The sequence below is a fragment of the Nyctereutes procyonoides genome, unplaced genomic scaffold (genome assembly GCF_905146905.1).
Source record: "Nyctereutes procyonoides isolate TBG_1078 unplaced genomic scaffold, NYPRO_anot_genome, whole genome shotgun sequence".
NCBI lineage: Eukaryota > Metazoa > Chordata > Mammalia > Carnivora > Canidae > Nyctereutes > Nyctereutes procyonoides.
The window spans coordinates 15950354-15955598 of NW_026575082.1; the positions used below are offsets into that span (position 1 = coordinate 15950354).

Here is a 5245-nt window from a genome sequence, read left to right on the forward strand (position 1 = left end):
TTTCACAAATGGGAATGTCTGGGGAGCTCAGCGGTTTAGCGCCTGCTTTCGGCCCAGGGCCTGATCCTGGAGTTCCCAGATCGAGTCCCACATGGGGCTCCCTGCATGGAGCCTGCTTCTCCCTCTGCCTGTGTCTCTGCCTCTCTCTCGCTATGTCTCTCATGAGTAAATAAATAAAATCTTTAAAAAAAATTTCACAAATGTTCACAGACCAAAAACTTGACACACAGAGGCTCATTCTCACCCCCTGCTTTGAAGTTCATAGGTGCCTTGTCAGGAATCTCTGGTTAATAAAGTAATGATTATATGTAAGTCTTTGGACTCTGTTGGATAACTTGTGTTACAAGCCTGTTTTGTTTTGTTTTGTTTTGGGTTTTTTTTTTTTTTTTTGGCAGGGAAGCAAGAAATTAAATTATTCATAGACTTGATTCAGCTCCCTTGAATTAGGCTAAGAATCCAGGCAATAACCAGAGACAGAACTAGATAGAGAAAGAGAGTCTACTGCAGCATTATTTTATGCTTTTGATTTTTATTTTAATTCCAGCCAGGAATCATCCTTTGAAACTCAAACTGACTTCTTGCCTTGTGAGGGTAAAATGTAATTTTTAATTCAATAGAATAAATGGGGTACTCTCACCTTCAGTTGGTGAGAAGAGCAAGCCCTCCATCAGTATCGCCGGTGGGCGATGAGCCATGGACTGGCCCGATGAATCCCTTTCCTTGCACTTCCTGTGTGCATATCTGATTAGCAGAGCAGAGAAAGGAGATGTTTTGATCTGAGCGAGTACAAAGGCTGGGTGAGGTTGAGTGCACTCTATTGTAACTGTCTCTCAACTGACAGCTTTTAAACTGAGCAAGCCATTATCAGAGGGACCATAGCTTTGATCCTGGAAAAGCAGCCTGACAGCATCCTCCCTTCAGCCCTCAGAGAGATGGCAACTTTGTTGTAATGGGTCTCTCTTCTATGGGACACTTTCTCCCCACCTTGGGGAAATGCCTGTAATGGTAGTAGCTCTGTCCATGCGTGCCAGTTGTCTGAGGGGCTGCCCCCTGCCTTGTGAACAACACAGGCTTCCCCAGTGATGCCCCTCCTGGTGGTGCTGGTTCTGGATGGCAGGATGTTCCACCACCCGGGGAACCTGCAGGCCTCCCCCCTCCCCTCTGCACACTGGCCAGGATGCCACAAGGAGCAGCTGGCTGGTGCTGGTGGGGAGGAAGTCTCCTGCTCTTTCACAGACAGACCCACAGACCCCACCCTCATAGAGCTTATGGGTAGAGCTAACGATTTCTTTCTTTTCCTTTCGATCCTAGAAATAAAGTGGATAGGTCCATTCCCTATATAACTATTGATACAAAAAATCTGAAACAAATATTTCAAAACCAAGTCCTGGAGTGTACAGAAAAAAATAAAAATAATTACAAAAGGTAGGATCTCCTTTTTATTTTTTTTTAATTTTTAAAATATCAACGATGTCTTAATTACTCTTAATTTAATTTATACAACAGATTAGAGGAGCAAAACTCATATGATTATCCTAATAGATGAAGAAAAAATCTGATAAAATTCAACTATTGATGAGTAACTCTCATAGGGAAATAGGAATTGAAGGGAATTTCTCTAAACCAGATAGAGATGATCAATTAAAATCTAAATGTGCTATGAAAGCCTTAGAAATGTCATTTCCCTTAAAACAAAAAGTATAGGAAAAGATGTTTATTGTCATCATATCTACTCAACATTGCACCTGAGGTTTTAGCCAGTACATATGATACAAGAAACAGCGTAAGAAATAGGTATTTTTAAATAGAAATAAGTAAGAAATATAAATATTTTTAAATAGATATATAATTGTTTACTATTTACAGATGGTTTTACCTATAGCCTAATGGGGTTTTTTTACCAAACATTTTATAACAAAGAGCAAACAAATCACTAAAACAATACATTTATCATAAGATTCAGGAAACAGATATATTGGACCATAAAATTTTATGAAGGCCCATTAGAGAGAGTATGAAAGTTGGGTTTGTTTTTATGTTTCCTCATTTCTCCTTCCTTCAGGTGTCAGCTTATGATTTACTGCACCCCACTTTATATTCTCTGCCACCATATACTCAGTGATGTAACAGTTCATGGATTTAAAGGACTATGAGTTGTACTTTTAGTAACAATTTTTATTTTCATGTTTTCCTTTTACTCACAATAAATGAAATAATAGGTCTTTTTCAGAAAAGAAAATCTATGATTATTAAGAACCAGGGTGCATGGCTGGCTCAGCCACAAGAGCACATAACTCTGGATCTTGGGGTTGTGAGTTTGAGCCCCACGTTGAAATTACTTTAAAAAAAAAAAGAACCATTACTTAAATGAATTATAACATAAAACCTCAAGAAGGCCTGGACTACTCTTATTTTACATTTTTTCTCTGCTCTGACCATGCTTATTAAATCATGGAATCCCACATACTGGGCATTTTAACCTTGCAAATTCTACTACTTTCTATTTGCTGAGCTTGAGAGATCTATTATGCATGTGACAAAATTCTTCCATATTAGTATCTAGTGAGACTTATCTAATTTTTTTTCTCAAAAATATCCATCTTCTCACTACCTATATCTCAATCCTTCATTAACCTGCAAATCCTGAGAAGCAGAATTATACAGTCCTTAGTCTAAGAACTAGAAAAATCAGTGACATAGAAGGAATTCAGTTGGTTTCTCCTCAAGAGGAAAAGCTGGAAAAAATGTTTAGGAAACCCTGTTTTTCCACTGAAACTGCCAAAATGAGACTTAGAATACAATTTTTGAGAAATGAACAGATATATGACATGGCATCAGTATTACCAGTAATGAATATCCAACTGCTTATTAAGCATAAGTCAAACTCTGGTCTGATCTGCATAGTTAATGAAAAACATATTTGTGAGTTATAGATTAAGTGGTATATTGTTATGGTGGAGTTTGCAAAAGTATTTCAAAGACATAGCCCTCAGAGAAATCTATCAGGAGAGACCACAGGGTATACCTAGTGCCACTAGAGGGGGGAAACCCAAGAGGAGGAAAGGGGAAGGAATCGCATCTGGTTCCCGGGACACAAGAAGCCCAATGACAGATTCTACAAAGGGCCCTGACTCCATCCTGTGCATGAGTTGACCTGAGTGTCCTACTGGCCAACAGACAAGCTCACAATCAGATGCTCCTTCAGATGCATCTTTTAAATAAATAAATAAATAAATAAATAAATAAATAAATAAATAAATAAATAAATAAATTTTTATTTGCTTGAGAGACAGTAAGAAAGAGAACACAAAGGGAGAGGGAGAAGCAGACTTCTCACTGAGCGGAGTGCCCAACTCAGAACTCGATTCCAAGACCCTGAGATCATGAGTTGAACTAGAAGGCAAATGCTTCACCGACTGAGCCATCCAGGCGTCCTCCTTCAGATGCTTCTTATTCTCGCTCCCCTTGACTCTCAGAATGCCACTCTCTATTATCCACCTGCAAACTATCTTCCAAGTGAAACCACCAGAAATGTAAAGAATTTTCTTTGTTGTTGCTATTCTAGACTCTGTATTAGCCAGAAGTTTCTTGGTTCCATATCCTAACTGCCAGCTTTTTAATTTTCTCCACTTATTCAAAACAAACAAAAAGAAGCAAAGTTCCTTCTTTCAGAGTCTAGAACCCAAAGGAGAGACACTTGCTAACCATTTCTCCTTCAGCTGGATAGTGCTGCTGACATAACTGTTTCTAACTGATGACAACACTTATTTTCTTCCAGGTTTATGGAGGCATACGTGGCACACCAAGTTATATCTATTTAAGCCTGCCACCTGCCAGTGCCCCTGGACCTTGGACCCCCGCAAAGTGAGTGAGCTTCGGGCCTTCATGAAAATGTGTAAGCAGGATCCGAGTGTTCTGCACACCGAGGAAATGTGCTTCCTGCGGGAGAGGGTAGAGAGCATGGTAAAATACCATGGGGGTAAAATATCACCTGCTACTCATAAAACTAAATCAGAAGACAATATCAAGGAAGAAAAAAACAGATAGTAAGAAGGAGGAGGAAAACATAAAGACAGACGAACCATCAAGTGACGAAAATGATCTAGAAATGGACAATGAAGGTGTAATTGAACCAGATACTGATGCCCCTCAAGAAATGGGAGATGAAAACATAGAGATAACCAAGGAAATGATGGATCAGGCAAATGATAAAAAAAAAAAGTGGCTGCTACTGATGCCCTAAATGGTGGTGACCTACAGAAAGCCATTGATTTGTTCACAGATGCCATCAAACTGAATCCTCGCTTGGCCATTCTGTATGCCAAGAGAGCCAGTGTCTTCATCAAACTACAGAAGCCAAGTGCTGCCATTTGAGACTGTGACAGAGTTTTTGAAATAATTCCTAATTCAGCTTAGCCTTACAAGTGGTGAGGGAAAGCACACAGACTTCTGGGTCGTTGGGAAGAAGCAGCACATGATCTTGCCCTTGCTTGTAAACTGGATTATGATGAAGATGCCAGTGCAATGCTGAACAAAGTTCAACCCAGGGCCCAGAAAATTGCTGAACATCGGAGAAAGTATGAACAAAAACATGAAGAGTGAGAGATCAAAGAAAGAATAGAAAGGGTTAAGAAGGCTAGGGAAGAATATGAAAGAGCCCAGAGGGAGGGAAAAGCCAGAGGACAATCAGGAGCTCAGTATGGCTCTTTTCTAGGTGGCTTTCCAGGAGGAATGCCTAGTAATTTTCCTGGAGGAATGCCTGGAATGGCAGGGGGGATGCCTGAAATGGCAGGAATGCCTGGGCTCAATGAAATTCCTAGTGACCCAGAGGTTCTTGCAGCCATGCAGGTTCCAGAAGTTATGGTGGCCTTCCAGGATGTGGCCAGAACCCAGCAAATATGTCAAAATATCAGAGCAACCCAAAGGTTATGAATCTCATCAGTAAATTGTCAGCCAAATTTGGAGGTCAAGCATAATGCCCTTCTGACAAATAAAGCCCTTGCTGAAGGAAAAGCAACTTCGATCACCTAATGGATGTCACAATAATACAAACCAGTGTACCTCTGACCTTCTCAAGAAGAAAGCTGGGATGCCGTGAAGAGAATCCCTACCCCTCTGCCCCACATGCAACTAAAACATTCTACAGTTGTTTGCCATTAGGGTATTCATTCAGATAATGTTTTCCTACTAGGAATTACAAACTTTGTTTTTATTTTATTTTATTTTATTTATGATAGCCACACAC

General features: G+C 40.0%; 1 pseudogene; it reads left to right on the forward strand.

Annotated features, from left to right (window-relative positions):
• Positions 1-1082: 1082 nt before the first annotated feature.
• Positions 1083-4976, forward strand: LOC129514496 (hsc70-interacting protein-like; annotated as a pseudogene).
• The last annotated feature ends 269 nt before the right edge of the window (positions 4977-5245 follow it).